This window comes from Palaemon carinicauda, chromosome 3, assembly GCF_036898095.1.
Source record: "Palaemon carinicauda isolate YSFRI2023 chromosome 3, ASM3689809v2, whole genome shotgun sequence".
NCBI classification, from domain to species: Eukaryota; Metazoa; Arthropoda; class Malacostraca; order Decapoda; family Palaemonidae; genus Palaemon; species Palaemon carinicauda.
The window spans coordinates 43,937,467-43,955,468 of NC_090727.1; the positions used below are offsets into that span (position 1 = coordinate 43,937,467).

The window sequence follows — 18,002 nt, forward strand, 5'->3', positions numbered from 1 at the left end:
CTGGAGCGAGTATCTCAAAGGTTTCCCTTTAAGACATCGTAATACAACAGGGGACACGCATGTCTGGTCGTGCCACATAGCTATCTCCACCCCGAACAGAGTTAACGCTTCGGTGTGTAAGGGCTGAGAATAGCTGGGAGCCGTTCCACAGCTAATCTCACTCGTGGCTACTACTGATACTCGAGACGTAAACAAACGGACGCCATTGCTCTAATGACGTCACGCGCGTCTTCATCCTTTGTTTAGTAGCTGCCCTACTGAGACGGATTTTCCCTTGTGTGAACTTTATCGCTTTGCATCTTCGCTATGTCGTTACCTTCAGCCTCGCCTTCTTCTGGAAAGTTGAGTACAAGGTTCCAGTATTGTTTAATTAAGCTCTGGCCGTAAAGTAAATATTATTTCGCGAAATAATTGATGTTTTGTGGCAGAGCTGTGCCTCTACCGGACCCGCCATTTTATGGCGTCGCTGTTGTTTTGCATGTTCTATTTAGTTAGCCACAACAACGCTTCCGGCCTTATATACTAATCGAATACATTAGTTTATTTAGTCTTCATAGCTAGGAACTTTTATATCGTGTTTAGACGCTTTTTATCGGTCATCGATTGACCTCATACCAGTCGGCTACTATAGCCCCCAGGCCAGGAGCCTATATACAAGTGTTCATGCATGATTTATCAGTGATCCTAGACTAAGTTATGAAGATAGTGGCATTATTATTTTACAATACTTTTGACTAGTGATGCAAATGTTTTCGCCTTCAGGGACCATATAGGGGATAGGCTAGTCAGTGATTCTTACTAGCCTAACCTAACCTTAGGACCCCTATATGCTTCCTTCATCCCCTGCCTTGGCACTCCCTCTAATTAGCCTTGATCCCTTTTCTGAGTAAAGGGATTTATTGTCTAATAGAGTATTATATCGCCTCTCAGTCCTCCCTAAAGGAATGAACCCCCTTTAGGATTGCGTCTGAGAGTGAGGTTAGGCTAGCCTACCTCTATGGCTAGGATAGTCTACGACTTTCCTGCGATAGCGATACGTCTTCTTCCTTGCCTAGTTCAGGACTTTTAGCCCTGATCTAGGTCGGGTTAGGAAGGTTTCTCTGTTCCATGCTGAAACTGTACTCTTGCACCGTTTTAGCCGATCAGCCTAATCTTAGGTTAGGGAGTGTCCTCCCTTCCCTTTGTGGCCGCTCTGGTACAGAAACCCTTCCTGGGAAGACTCCTCTCTTCTCCCTCCCCACCTATCTCTTGTATAGCCTAGCCTATGCTTAGGTTAGTTTATACTCATCTGTCCCCTGTCCTACAACTCCTCCTTAGGGTGGAAGAGTAGGGCTACCCGAGCTTCCTTGTGCAGTCCGCTCTGGTACATATACCTTCATAGTGTCCTATAAGGTTAGTTACTAGTGTAGCTCTGCATAGGGGAGTCTCCCCCCCCCCTCTTGGGTGTTCCCTAGTCCTCCCTTGGGCTACCTGCTCCCGGTCCCTAGTGACCCCTGCTTATGGATGATAGAGCCTGTCTCTATCATGGGTACACCCCCTCAGGGAGGGGGAGGGATGTCTGGAACCCTGAAGGTACTTCCTGCATCCTTCCCCCCCTCCCCCTGTCTCTCTATCTATCCGGGTGCCGGTCTCTTGCCGCCTCTTCTGCCGGCAATACCTGCCTCCCTCTTGGTGACTTCCCTACCCTTGCCGCCAGCCCCCCGTGTACCGAGGGACTGCCGGCTGCCGCCGGCTACTACCGGCAGCTCTCCTACTCCTATCTAATCGTCCGCTTGCCGGTCGATCTCCGGAGTGCCGGCATATACTGCCGGCAACCCGATACTACCTGTACCATCCTTACCCCAGTCACCAATCCGGCATCCTCCGGCTGCCGGAGCCGCCGCTCCCTGCCGGCGTGCCGCCGTTGTGCCGGCGGCCGCCATCCTGGTATCTAACTGACTTTGAAAATTGTCTGTTCTAGTGCCAGAATCTATGCTGGAGCGAGCTCCGGCGTGCCGGCGGCTGCCGGATGCCCCGGAGGCGTCAAGAATACTTGCACCCCCTCTCTGTAGCTATCATAAGACTAAGATAGCCCTACCTTGCAAATAGATAAGCTGCTTTGCTTCTAAGATCAGTACCTAGTACTGCTCTATTAGTGATCATGCTGTCTCTTTGCATTCTTCTATTTCCAGCATGCTATGTGCATCTTAGCACGGCTGGTTGCCAGAAGCAGTTTCCCTTAATGAGACCTTCTGGCTCTTATCTGGGAACCGAATGAATTCGATCCCAACCTTGTCCTTGGCTTTCCATGGAGTTCCAATATAATGGGAATCCTAGGAAACTATATCCGATGATCTCGGTTATTTGGATTATCCCAGGACCAAGCCTATGGTAACCAGCCGGGCGAGATGCATGGAGCATGTTCTCCTTTACTGTTTCATTCTCTATGCATCACACCTTCTTTAAGTTAAAATTAATGATTAATATTAACTTAATTTAAGAGCCATTCCTATGACTCCCCCATACTCATTTTCTCTTTCTTCCACAGGAGGAGCAGATGAAGTGCGATTTCGCATACTGTGCTGTGAAACGCTCCCAGTTTTACGGACATACGGCGTGCAGGACTCACGCCCCTTGCTCAGACAAGAAAGGGGATTGGAAGTTCTGGAATCCACTGGAATGTACGGTCTGCCAGGCCTACCTAGTTGAGGCCTTCCATAACCCTCCCTCAGCGGAGGTTAGAGACATTGCTCGTGAGAAACTGCGCAAGTGGGTGCGTGGTTTTCAGAGAAATGCTACTGGACCGTACCTGGCCACCGAAGAACTGAGGTCCCTGTTGTTCCCTAAGGCCTCCCCTGACTCAGTGGTTCCAAAGGAAGCAATCCCCACTGTCCAAATTACGGTGGAACCTGATGTGGTCATGGCTCAGTCCATGCACGAGTGTCGTTTAGATTCCGAGGATGATGAACAGATCTCTGACGTCTCGGAAGACACGGAGAAGACGCTTATGGCTCAAGGAGCCGAAGAGGACGAAGACAAGGTGGAATACACCGAGTCGGAGATTGGAGCTACTCCCTCGTCCATCCCTCCGCCTACTCCTACACCGACGGATGTGTCCATCCCGTCTACCTCCTCGACCCCGGATCCTTCCTCTTCTACCCAAGAACTGATCCGACTGATTAGAGCTGTCATGGACGACAGACTGAAGGAGAACCAGGAGTCCATCAGGTCTATGATTGGATCCAGAGAACCGAAGAAGATCTCGGTCAAGGATCTCCCAGCTTGCTCTCATGCCAACCCGTGGAGGTATGCAGAGCATATGGTTATTGCGACCGGCAGGATCTTTGTTAGTGACAAAATCGGCACGGTCCCGTTGGAAGATGTGGAATTCTTCCCAAGCTTCGAGGCCTACCCGGACTGTTACGTCCGGCTTCGTTCCGAACCTGCCTCGAAGGAGGAGACCGAACCTAAAGAAGAGATAGTGTTCGATCTCGCAAAGGCCCAGGCTATGCTAGCCTCCGCATTTAAGAGCAGGGGCTTTACCTGCTCTAAGCTTCCTGCCTTGAGCAAGAAGCATCCTACATATGTCGCACCTGACACTGCGATTCTTCCATTTTTGGAAAAGGCCTTGGCTGCATGCCTTAAAGCGGCGGAAGAAGGAAAACCCTGCCCTGCACTGGAGGAGTGCAGACCCTTCTCCATCGTGACACCCCCTGACACTAGACAATGGAAAGATGTCCAACATACTTTCGTTGTGGGTAGGCTCGATCCTGACGTCGCCGGACGTCAGTTTAATGAAGACCTCCCTAAGCTCAATGATCACCTCCTTCGCCGGGAACAAGACACGAAGGAGAGGCTTGCAGCGTCTCTTTCTCATCAAGTCCAACTTGAAGTTATGGCCTGTGACACAGCAGTACCCGATCACTACATGGTACTGGCCAAATCCCACTTACTCACGGTAATGAAGGACTTGTACCATTTCATAAAGGCTCGTAGAGCCTGTCGTGAATTCGTGTTTGTCGGTGCCACCGTGAAACACGAACCCCGGAGGCTGATTTCCTCCAACATCTGGGGAAAGCACCTGTTTCCTTCTGACCTTGTCAAGGAAATAACGGACAGAGCCGCCACGGAGAATAGGAACCTTCTCCACAAGTGGGGCATGTCCAGAAAAAGGAAAACCTCTCAGGACGATGGACCTCAGCCTAAGAGGAAACCTCAGAAGCCGAAACCCCAGCAACGTCAACAAAGACGTCAGTTTCCGGGACCCGCTACCTCCCAAGTGGTTGCCCAACCACAACAGACCTTTCAATTGGTCCCCCAACCGGTGTTGTCACAGTCACCGGTCTTCACCCCTGCCTTTGAGCAGCCATCCACTACCTTTCATGCCAGAGGTAGAGGCTCGTCCAGGGGTGCAAGCAGAGACGCCTCTCGTCGTCCCTCCAGAGGTAGAGGAGGAAAGGGAGCTAGCGGCCGAGGCAACAAGTCCTCGGGACACCAGAAGCAATGAAGTGCTTCCGGTGGGAGGAAGACTCCGCCAATTCCAGGATCGTTGGACCTTCGATCCTTGGGCACACAGCATCATCAAGAACGGTCTAGGCTGGAGTTGGGTGCAACCACCCCCAATCTTCCAGCGGTTCTTCCAACAATCGACCCCCATTCTGGAAGAATATGTTCTAGACCTCTTGAACAAGAAGGTGATAAGGAAGGTAAAGTCCACCAGGTTCCAAGGGAGACTGTTTTGCGTTCCCAAGAAGGACTCAGACAAGCTCAGAGTCATTCTGGACTTATCCCCCCTCAACAAGTTCATAGAGAACAACAAATTCAAGATGCTGACGCTTCAACAAATAAGGACCCTTCTGCCTCAAGGTTCCTACACGGTCTCTATAGACCTGGCGGATGCCTATTGGCACATTCCAATGAACCATCACGCTTCCTCCTACCTAGGATTTCGACTCCAAAGGAAAAGCTACGCCTTCCGGGCCATGCCATTCGGCCTTAATGTGGCCCCTCGGATCTTCACAAAGCTGGCGGATGCCATAGTACAACAGCTCCGCCTAAGAAACGTCCAGGTGATGGCCTACCTCGACGACTGGCTAGTCTGGGCTCCATCGCCCGAAGAGTGTACAAAGTCTTGCGACGAAGTTACCCAGTACCTAGAACACCTGGGATTCAAGATCAACGAGAAGAAATCTCGCCTCTCTCCGGCTCAGAAGTTTCAGTGGCTGGGAATCCACTGGAATCTTCAGTCACACCGCCTTTCCATCCCCCAGAAGAAAAGGAAGGAAATAGCAGGGTCTGTCAAGCGACTACTGAAATCCAAACGCATTTCAAGACGACAGCAGGAACGAGTTCTAGGCTCTCTACAATTCGCCTCAGTGACAAACCCAGTGCTTCGTGCACAGCTAAAGGATGCCGCGGGAGTCTGGAGACGATCGGCATCCATCGCTCGAAGAGACCTCAAGAGACGGCTTCCAAACAGACTTCGACGCCTCCTAAAGCCGTGGTCGGAAGCAATGGCCCTGAAAAGGTCCATTCCTCTCCAACACCCTCCTCCATCACTCAACATCCACACGGATGCCTCACTGGAGGGCTGGGGAGGTCACTCCCACCTGAAACAAGCTCAAGGGACCTGGTCTCCACTATTCAAGACGTTCCACATAAACATCTTGGAGGCCATGGCGGTCCTTCTTACTCTGAAGAAGCTATCCCCGCCGCCCTCGATCCACATCCGTCTAACCCTAGACAACTCGGTGGTAGTTCGTTGTCTCAATCGCCAGGGCTCAAGATCGCCCCAGATAAATCAGGTGCTTCTCCCAATCTTCCGTCTGGCGGAGAAGAAGAAGTGGCACCTGTCTGCAGTTCACCTACAAGGATTCCGCAACGTGACAGCGGATGCTCTATCTCGGACAAACCCGATAGAGTCGGAATGGTCTCTAGACGCAAGATCATTCTCCTTCATCTCTCATCAAGTCCCAGAACTTCAGATAGATCTCTTTGCAACGAGCGACAACAATCAACTTCCTCTGTACGTAGCCCCGTACGAGGACCCCAAAGCAGAAGCGGTGGACGCCATGTCACTGGACTGGAACAGATGGTCGAAGATATACCTGTTCCCTCCCACCAACCTTCTGTTGAAAGTCCTCTCCAAACTGAGAACCTTCAAAGGGACAGCGGCCCTAGTGGCTCCCAAGTGGCCCCGGAGCAACTGGTACCCCCTGGTCCTGGAGCTGCAGCCCAAGCTGATCCCTCTCCCGGGCCCAGTTCTCTCTCAACAAGTACAGAAGTCGACTGTCTTCGCTTCATCATCGAAAATCAAGGACCTTCATCTCATGATTTTCTCTCCCTTGCCGCAAAGAAGAGGTTTGGGATCTCGAAGAAAAGTCTAGACTTCCTAGAGGAATACAAGACCGAATCCACGAGACGGCAATATGAATCATCCTGGAGGAAATGGGTCTCCTTTGTTAAAGCAAAAAATCCTAAAAGAAATCACCATTGATTTCTGTATGTCCTTCTTCATTCACCTTCATGGACAAGGATTAGCAGCCAATACGATTTCAACCTGCAAATCGGCTTTGACTAGACCAATTCTATATGCTTTCCAAATTGATCTGTCCAACGACATCTTTAACAAACTGCCGAAAGCATGTGCTCGCCTACGCCCAGCACCCCCTCCGAAACCGATCTCCTGGTCACTAGACAAGGTGCTCCATTTCGCCTCCAACTTGGACAATGATTCATGCCCCCTCAAGGATCTGACTCAGAAAGTTATATTTTTATTTGCTCTCGCCTCGGGAGCTCGGGTCAGCGAAATAGTGGCATTATCAAGAGAAGAGGGACACATCCTGTTTGCTGATTCAGGAGAAGTGACCCTCTCCCCTGATCCGACGTTTCTCGCCAAAAATGAATTACCCACCAAAAGATGGGGCCCTTGGAGAATATGCCCCCTGAAGGAGGATGTCTCTCTATGTCCAGTAGAGAGCCTCAAGGTCTATCTTCGCAGAACTTCAAACTTTGGTGGAGGCCAACTCTTCAAAGGAGAAACATCGGGCAGCGACCTGTCACTGAAACAATTAAGAGCGAAAATCACCTACTTCATTCGCAGAGCGGATCCGAACAGTACACCCGCTGGTCATGATCCTAGAAAAGTGGCATCTTCTCTGAACTTCTTTCAGAGCATGGACTTTGAGAGCCTTAAAAACTTTACGGGCTGGAAGTCCTCGCGAGTTTTCTTTAAACATTATGCGAAACAAGTGCACGAAATCAAACATTTTGTGGTAGCCGCAGGTAGTGTTATGAAACCTGCACCTAACTCTGCGTAGAACAGTGAGTTACTTGGGACTCTAACTCTTCGGGTGCCTATGTTGACCCTCGAGTGATTCATAGTGATGTCTAAAAACACTTAGTGCTTTTATAACTGTTCTTATCCCAGGTGAAATGTCATAGTGTTACACAAGTGCCGCATGCCTTGAGCATGATGTGTTATTTAAAGACTTGCGTTCCTCGAGAACGAGTACCTACTAATCCTGAAATTCCCTTTCAGATTCAAGAGCAAGCCTTTATTTCTATGTACATTATTATTACTGTAAATGAACTTTACTTTTGCTGTAAATTATTTAATTTCTGCATTGTGAAATAAAATTTCTATTTTATTACTTATGCGTCTCTTTCAGCTCCTACTTACTATGAAATACATACTGTCATAGTTTTATTTATTCCTCCTTTCTTATGGTCATGAAGAATTTAAGATGTCTATTCCTAAATTATATTCACCTTGCCTCAGTAAGGTTCCTACACGAATACTTACTTCTGATAATCAGGAGATGAACTCTACACACAGTGCCCAACCACCACTGGCCTACTTCAGAATGTTCCTATACAAATATCAAACATTCTGCTTCATCTCTAAGCTCTTAAAAGTTCTTCTGTCAAGATGAATAGCCCTTCAATACCACTTTGACGTCGGCATAGCCCATGGGAACTTCCTACCAATGGGGGGCAGGATATTTCGTTCCTATGGTTCTTACCTAAGATTACTTTGCTGTTTTGTCAATGCCTAGGCACTTAACTCTGGGGGAAAATCTACCACGATACATTGATTCTCTGGTACTCTTCCATCAGGACGCCATGGCTTGAGCCCAAAAAACGGATTTTGAGCGAAGCGAAAAATCTATTTTTGGGTGAGATAGCCATGGCGTCCTGATGGACCCTCCCTACTACTTCGTTCAGTTTGCTCCCACCCTACACAATTGTATCATGGTGATGGGCAGCAACTGGCGCCAGGATAAAGACGCGCGTGACGTCATTAGAGCAATGGCGTCCGTTTGTTTACGTCTCGAGTATCAGTAGTAGCCACGAGTGAGATTAGCTGTGGAACGGCTCCCAGCTATTCTCAGCCCTTACACACCGAAGCGTTAACTCTGTTCGGGGTGGAGATAGCTATGTGGCACGACCAGACATGCGTGTCCCCTGTTGTATTACGATGTCTTAAAGGGAAACCTTTGAGATACTCGCTCCAGAAGTTAGAATTCTGTGATAACCTGTGGTTAAATTCTCTGGGAATATCTTAGTAGTCTTATACCCAAGGAAGCTACCAAACAGGAACCTTCCATCAGGACGCCATGGCTATCTCACCCAAAAATAGATTTTTCGCTTCGCTCAAAATCCGTTTAATCATCCTTTTAGCAATTGATTCAAATTTAAGTACATTAATTCCATGTGGATATAACTCCAACTACTTATTTTAACTATGAATATTTTTTTCATCTATGTAAACCATTTCATCTCTTTTGAGATTCTCATCCAATTAGTAGCAACTGACATTGAAATTTTCTCCTACACAACGTCGAATCAATGGTAGGCCTATGGTCTCTTAGAAAGGTATAAGCAGATATACTCAAGTCCATAGCTACTAGATGAAAAAGAATAGTCTGGTTTTCTAATTAGCCACAGTTTGTCACAGTTCAGTAACTTTTTTTCATTGAGCGGGGAGGGGATAGCTTATCATAATCCAGGAATATACACGTGTATAAGTTTTGCTATTTTGAATATACTAGAGAAGTAAAATAAATGCTAATTGATGGTTTTTGCTAATATATTTCAAAATATACGAGAGAAGTAAAAAATTAATATCAATGATTTTTTGGCTTACATATTTCAAAATATACTAGATAAATAAAAAATTCTAATTGAAGATTTTGTCTTATATATTTCAGAATATGCTAAAGTAAAAAATGCTTATTGCTGATTTAGCTTATGTATTTCAAAATAACCGTCCTATTTCCTTTCCTCTAGTAATAATGACATATATTCTTCTTATTTGAAGACTATATAAATCCCCAGTACATACATACATATACCAAGGCACTTCCCCCAATTTTGGGGGTTAGCCGACATCAACAAAGAAACAAAAACAAAAAGGGGACCTCTACTCTACGTTCCTCCCAGCCTAATAGGGGACTCAACCGAGTTCAGCTGGTACTGCTAGGGTGTCACAGCCCACCTTCCCACATTATCCACCACAGATGAAGCTTCATAATGCTGAATCCCCTACTGCTGCTACCTCCGCGGTCATGTAAGGCATCGGAGGCAGCAGCAGGGCCTATCGGAACTGCGTCACAATCGCTCGCCATTCATTCCTATTTCTAGCACGCTCTCTTGCCTCGCTCACATCTATTCTCCTATCACCCAGAGCTTCCTTCACTCCATCCATCCACCCAAACCTTGGCCTTCCTCTCGTACTTCTCCCATCAACTCTTGCATTCATCACCTTCTTTAGCAGACAGCCATTTTCCAATCTCTCAACATGGCCAAACCACCTCAACACATTCATATCCACTCTAGCTGCTAACTCATTTCTTACACCTGTTCTCACCCTCACCACTTCGTTCCTAACCCTATCTACTCGAGATACACCAGCCATACTCCTTAGACACTTCATCTCAAACACATTCAATTTCTGTCTCTCCATCACTTTCATTCCCCACAACTCCGATCCATACATCACAGTTGGTACAATCACTTTCTCATATAGAACTCTCTTTACATTCATGCCCAACCCTCTCTTTTTTTCTACCTTAACTGCCCCCAACATTTTGCAACCTTCATTCACGCTGACGTACATCTGCTTCCACTCCACCATTTGCTGCAACAGCAGACCCCAAGTACTTAAACTGATCCACCTCCATTCAACATGACATTCAACATTGCACCACCTTCCCTTCTCGTACATCTCATAACCTTACTCTTACCCACATTAACTCTCAACTTCCTTCTCTCACACACACTTCCAAATTCTGTCACTAATCGTCCAAGCTTCTCTTCTGTGTCTGCAACCAGTACCGTATCAGCCGCAAACAAAAACTGATTTACCTCCCATTCATGGTCATTCTCGTCTACCAGTGTTAATCCTCGTCTAAGCACTCGAGCATTCACCTCTCTCACCACTCCATCAACATGCAAGTTAAACAACCACGGTGATATCACACATCCCTGTCTCAGCCCCACTCTCACCGGAAACCAATCACTAACTTCATTTCCTATCCTAACACATGCTTTACTACCTTAGTAGAAACTTTTCACTGCTTGCAACAACCTTCCACCAACTCCTTATAACCTCATCACATTCCACATTGCTTCCCTATCAACTCTATCATATGCTTTTCCAGATCCATAAACGCAACATACACCTCCTTACCTTTTGCTAAATATTTCTTGCATATCTGCCTAACTGTAAAAATCTGATTCATACAACCCCTACCTCTTCTAAAACAACCCTGTATTTCTAAGATTGCATTCTCTGTTTTATCCTTGATCCTATTAATCATTACTCTACCATACACTTTTCCAACTACACTCAAACTAATACCTCTTGAATTACAACACTCATGCACATCTCCCTTACCCTTATATAGTGGTACAATACATGCACAAACCCAATCTACTGGTACCATTGACAACACAAAACACATATTAAACAATCTCACCAACCATTCAAGTACAGTCACACCCCCCTCCTTCAACATCTCAGCTCTCACACCATCCATACCAGATGCTTTTCCTACTCTCGTTTCATCTAGTGCTCTCCTCACTTCATCTATAGTAATCTCTCTCTCATTCTCATCTCCTATCACTGGCACCTCAACACCTGCAACAGCAATTATATATGCCTCCCTATTATCCTCAACATTCAGTAAACTTTCAAAATATTCCGCCCATCTTTTCCTTGCCTCCTCTCCTTTTAACAACCTTCCATTTCCATCTTTCACTGTCTCTTCAATTCTTGAGCCAGCCTTCCTTACTCTCTTCACTTCTTTCCAAAACTTCTTATTCTCTTCATATGAATGACCCAATCTCTGACCCCACCTCAGGTCAGCTGCCCTCTTTGCCTCACGTACCTTGCGCTTTACTTCCACATTTTTCTCTATATTTTTCATACTTCTCTATACTATTACTCTGCAGCCATTCTTCAAAAGCCCTCTTTTTCTCTTCCACCTTTACCTTCACTCCTTCATTCCACCATTCACTGCCCTTCCTCATGCTGCCTCCAACAACCTTCTTTCCACACACATCACTTGCAATCCTAACAAAATTTTCTTTTACTAACTTCCACTCCTCCTCTAAATTGCCAGTTTCTCTTACTTTCACTTCGTCATATATCATTTTCAACCTTTCCTGATATTTACTTTTTACCCCCGGTTTTATTAGCTCTTCAACCCTCACTACCTCCCTTTTACATCTACCTACTCTATTCCCCCATTCTTTCGCTACAACTAATTTTCCTTCCACCAAAAAATTATCAGACATACCGTTAGCCATACCCCTAAACACGTGCACGTCTTTCAATCTTCCAAACATTCTTTTAGTTATCAACACATAATCCATTAATGCCCTTTCTATTACTCTTCCATTTGCCACTCTTACCCATGTATACTTATTTTTATCTTTCTTTTTGAAAAAGCTATTACTTATCACCATCTCTTGCTCAACACACACATCTACCAGTCTCTCACCACTCTCATTTTCACCTGGTACGCATAGTTCCCAATGACACCTTCTACCTCTCCAGCGCCCACTCTAGCATTTAAGTCACCCATGACAACTACATAATTCCTTCTACCCAGTTCTTCTACACACCTAGTTAATTCATTCCAGAACTCATTCCGCTCTTCTTCACTTTTCTCACTACCTGGCCCATACGCACTGACAAACGCCCAACATTCCCTACCCAACCTAACCCTTACCCACATTAACCTAGATGATATCTCCTTCCATTCCACTACTTTACCTGTCATCCATTCACTCAGCAATAAAGCCATACCCTCTCTCGCTCTTCCCCTTTCAATCCCAGACACACTACCAGACATTTCACCAAACATCACTTCACCCTTTCCTTTTATCTTTGTCTCACACAAGGCCAATACATCCATCCTTCTATTCCTAAACATACTTCCAATTTCACATATTTTACTCTCTATCGTACTACATCCACGCAGATTCAAACACCCCAAAACTAGAGTGCAGGGAGCAGTCACTCTCCCCCCAGCTCCATTTCTTTGTCGATGTCTCACAGGATGTAGATACAGGAGAGGAGGTTCTTAGTCCCCTCGTCCCGTCCCTTTTAGTCGCCTCTTACGGCACGCAAGGATAACGTTGGCGCTATTCTTGTTTTTATGCCCCCGCGGCCACAGTACTAGAATAATTTCCATATATTTCACTTGAAGAGAGAGAGAACCAAGTATGCTCTGTAAAGAATTCTTTCTTTATTTATTGAATAAATTTATTGTGCGAGTAACTGGTACATTCATGATTAGAGTAATTTTGAATGTTTATGAAGGGAATCCCTGTATTTAAGGTCTTAAATAGTATTGCTAAGTATTAGAAGGCTAATATTCTCTCTCTCTCTCTCTCTCTCTCTCTCTCTCTCCCCCTCTCCCCCTCTCCCTCTCCCTCTCCCTCCCTCCCTCCCCATATGTTGGACCCATTCAAGAGCAATTCATAAAATTTCTAATCGTCTGGTAATTACCACTTCATTCTCTCCGTCCATTCATGGAAATGAAAATGTATTTACTAGGGTGAAGTAGAGTATCCTTTGTAACTGCGTTTCTCTCTCTCTCTCTCTCTCTCTCTCTCTCTCTCTCTCTCTCTCTCTCTCTCTCTCTCTTTTTAATGTGCTGCCAGCTCATCTAAGAAACATATCAGGAGTGAGCGTAGATGTGTTCAAGAATAAGCTCGATAAACACCTAAGATGCATTCCAGACCATCCAAGACTGGAGGATGCAAAATACACCGGAAGATACATAAGCAAATCTCTGGTGGATATACGAGGTGCCTCACACTGAGGGACCTGGGGGAACCCAAACATAGAATAAGGCTCTCTCTCTCTCTCTCTCTCTCTCTCTCTCTCTCTCATCTTGGAATTAAGGTTATATCCACAACATAAATAGACCTGTTTATAAATAAGTTTAGATTGTTTTGAATTTTTTGTGTTTTGCCTAAGTGTTGGTAAGCTTAATCTCAAAATTTCGCATCAAGTGTTTTAATTATTTTCATTAAATTAATAATTTTCCCAAAATATCAATATTTTAATTATTCCAAAAGCTTGTTTACAGTAGATGATCCTATTTAATTTTCTTCAATCTAGTGAATGTTAATTTGTTTAATAATACAGTATTAGAATGACAAAATTGCTATCGAAAGGATAGAATATCTTATCCACTGGTTTTAAGCTTTTCATAATCTTTATACAAAAGATGGCATTAGCTGCCTCGTGTTCTAGTTCAGAATGTGGTCTATATAGTTAATAACAGTTGTAGTTTGGAACATTTTACAAATTAGTTTTATATTAAAATGTTTTATGGAAGGATTAGTAATTTTAGTTATGGTAGTCTTAAAAACCATCAGTGAAGTTAGGTTTAATTAGGTTTAAATTAATATTCACGGAATATTTCTCGCTTAAGCTAGGTGTTCTTATATTGGTTTTAATGTAAACTTTCAGGATTAATCAAGGATTAGTTATACCCAAGGAAAGGGTCAAGATTAATATTTTGTAAAGAAAATGCTCATATACATCTAGTTTTTGATACGTAGGTTAAAGTTGAAAGGGTTTATGAATTGCAAGTAGACAGTGCTGCTGAGGAAAGAAAAATAATCAGTTATTTAGGATATGACTAATAATTTAGGACAATTGGAGAAATAATTACTTATAGGGAAGCTCAAAGAAAAACAAAGGTTTCACGAAACAATCTGGTGAATACCGGCGAGATTCCTTCCAATGTAACATTTTGAAGTAATATAAAAATTTCCTTGATTACATTTACACATTAAGAGGGTAGTGGATTTTGGAAATTTCAATTGGCCTAGAAATGTAGATTGGTATCCCTTAAAATGTTGAAAGGGGTTAAGGTAGAATAGCTTTGCAAATCTAAAATGTAACTTCATATGAATAAGACACAAATCTAAAGTGGTAATTAGGCAATTATATTCACAGATTCAGAGGGTATTGTTTTTGGTTGAAATTTTCAATTGGATTAGAAGTGTAAATTTTAAACTATTGAAAGTGAGTTTATAGGTAAAATTACTTTGCAAAAAAAAAAAAAAAATTGGTTGAAATTTTCAATTTGATTAGAAGGTTAGATTTTAAGCTATTAAAAGTGAGTAGGGGTAGAATTAGTTTGCAAAAAAAGAAAGTGGTTGGAATTATCAATTTGATTAGAAGTGTAGATTTTAAACTATTAAAAGTAGGTTTATAGGTAGAATTGTTTTTTAAAAAATGTGGTTGACATTTTTCGTTTGATTACAAGTGTAGATTTTGAAATGTTAAAAGTGGGTTTATAGGTAGAATTGCTTCGCAAATAAAGAAAAATATGTAAATGGGATGTGAAAAAAATAATGTAAGTAGGCAGATATGAAAAGCTTAAAACCAGTTGTTTTTTTGTTAAAAATACTGTTATTTTGGCCATTTACGATTTTATTTGGTACAAATATTAATCAAAACTTGAGATGGAAGATGTTTGTATAATTCATAACTGTATATTGGTTATAATGGTTATTTCAAATATTTTGTTGTGAATAATAGTTGCTACTCAATAATGTCAATTGCATAAGAGAAATTGGTATGGACGAAAATACTTGAAGGTACAAGAGCTTGAGTCTTGAATGATAATTTATGGCAAAAAAGTGACTTACCTCTGCTAATAGTATAACTGCATGTATTGAATAAGTTAAGGTAGATGGTCCAGCATTTTGACGTCAGTATTATGGGTCATTATTGACCACTTTAGTCATATCCTTGGTTCATTATAGTCGAGCTTGAAAGGGTTACGTGTAATTCATAAGATTTGAGTACAATATAGTTGAATAGCTTAATGAATCAACTTCTTCATTCATAACAAATGATATGTATGAAGTCGAGCAATACTGGGGTTTAGCAAAGGAGTTAATTCTTAATATCCTCAGTCACCACTAATAGGGATATCAAGAATTTACCCCATTGGCTAAACCCCGAGATTGCTCTACTTCAGATATCATATGTTATGAATGAAGAAATTTACCCTAATTATCTTTTCAAATATCTGGTACCCAATCTCATGAATGAACCTTTTCCAGCTCTATAATGAACCTAGGACATCACTAAAGTAGTCAGTAATGTCCATATCACTGACGTCAAAATGCTGGGCCATCTACCTTTACTTGTTCAGTATATATAGTTATACTATTAGCAGAGGTATCACTTTTTTTTTTTGGCCATAAATTATCATTCAAGATTCAAGCTCTTGTATTTTAAAGTATTTTTGTCTATAACAAATTTTATTATGCAACTGATATTATTAAGTATGTCATAAAAAAATATATTACACTTCATTAAGTTAAGATGTTTTACCATATTCAAACATTGTAACTAATGAGGAATTCAAAAATAAAATGCATAAGAAAAGTATTACAATTTTTTATTTAGTTTCCCTTGGTACATAAAAAGAAAATGGGATGAAAAGGAAATAAAAATTGAAAAGAAAGTGGAAATAATAAAAATAAAAAAAATTAACGAGTGTTCTCCCTAAACGCCCCCCCTCCCCCTTTTAGCACCAGAAATGCCTTATTCCCCACGAAAAATGGGCCAAAAAGCTCATGAAATAGTCCTTTCTCCTAACTAGTCACTTGTCCTTTTGGACTGTTATTGATCCCCCATATACAGAGTTTGTTCACCCCCCAACTAGGGTATGAGAGCTGTAGTACCAATGTTTTCTGATTGAATATATTCAAAGTCAAGATGGCCGAACTGTCTGGTAATCCATTTTGGAACAAAGTCTACTTTTTAATCCAGCTGGTTGTCAAATAGGGTTTTACCTGACTGAAGTCATGATAAATACTGGCCTTGTTATTTCCATTAGATAATATTGCTCAAAAGCCTCTTTAACATGGCTATAAATTAAAGTATTAGGTACAAAAGTATACCTAAATATGGGAACCTTTAACACAATATGGATGAAGTAAAACTTAGAAATTTGTTAAAAGACCTTTATTGTAGAAGATTGAATGCCAAACAGGACACAGGTTTCGTGTAATTAGTTTAGTAATATGATAAAAATACTAACACTATGAAGTCAATGCATCAGATTCATGAAACGCCAATTTCTGAAAGCTTTACACTCTTGATTCAAAGAAAACTTAATGTTTGTCATGCATTAAGCTCATGATTCAACATAGAAAGTCTCATAAGTGAGTCTTCCTTCATCCAATATGGCGCCCAGAATGACAAACAATCCCGTTTTCTTTGTTTTCCCAGTCAGTGTCCATTTTCTTTTACTAAACAACTGTTGGTGCATTTGAAGCTCGGCATTTGAGGTTACATATTTCATGATTGTGTAAGTAAGCAGTGCATTATCTAATATAATAAAATTATTAATAAAAAAAAGAAGGAAAAGGAAAGCCCACCAAGGCCATCCCCTGTCCCACCTAGTAACTAGTGACTTAATGCAAAGTTTTCTTCTGAGTAAGCAATGTTACTAGGCCCTTGAATGCTTTCCTTTTCCTTCTTTTTTTTTTCGTCTTTTTATTAATAATTTTACAAACAATGACATCAGGATTGTAATTCAATGGCTTCAGGAATAGTTTGGAGCTCACATGAAGTTGAATGGTAAAACATTTGTCATAATCTACATTACTATAAGGCAGATTCCAGCTATTATAGCTACGGTAATTCTTTAATGAAAACATGAAATTATACACTTGAACAAGACATTTCTAAAATGGAAAACAAATTCAACACCTAATAAGTAAAAAGGGTAATTTTCAGGCCTTTTGTGCAATTTCAGAATGATCCATTACTACAGACACCTGAAGCTCTCTCAAAAGCAGACAAGATTCACAAATGCCAAGATGCCTCCTGGTCTCGCCCCATTCCATACACGATTGAGTCGGGTAAAAGAGAAGAAGACGTGCAAGACTACTGCCCTGACCATCCTTGCTACTCCTCCCAGCAGACAGTCAGATCGGACCGAAGTACACATTCGTCCTACACGTGGACACCCAAATCATTCTAGCTGTGTAATAAAGTTTTCAAATACATACCCTACAAAAACCTTGCTTGAAAGCGCATTTAACCTGAAACCCTCTATAAAGCTATATTTAAAAACGTAATAGTAAACTTACTAAAATTATCTGAAACGTATGACCAATTGAATATTTAACTACAGTTTGAGTTAGATTAAGTTTTGATTCCAACTTTATATAACAATTAATAAACTTAGGCTTAACCAATACCTCCAAAAATATACAATAATCCTGCAATTATTAACATTTCTTATACACCCATAGGATTAAAATTCATCCTCACTAAATACTATCCTCAACTCATACTATCCTCCTTGCTAAAGTATACTATCCCCAGCACATAAGCCCTTAACATACTATCGTCTTATATTTACTTATAATACACCCCTTATCATCTCTTATTGTACTATCCTCTGCTCACAATTCCTTTCTATACCATCACGTGCATATATTCCCTGACTAAAATATCCTCAGCC

The 18,002-nt window shown here is 42.4% G+C and overlaps 1 long non-coding RNA gene across 1 annotated transcript in view; it reads left to right on the forward strand.

Moving 5' to 3' along the window:
- Nucleotides 1-18,002, forward strand: part of LOC137638264 (uncharacterized) — a 466,810-nt gene that overhangs the window by 96,086 nt on the left and 352,722 nt on the right. The gene's annotated exons all lie outside the window — the stretch shown is intronic.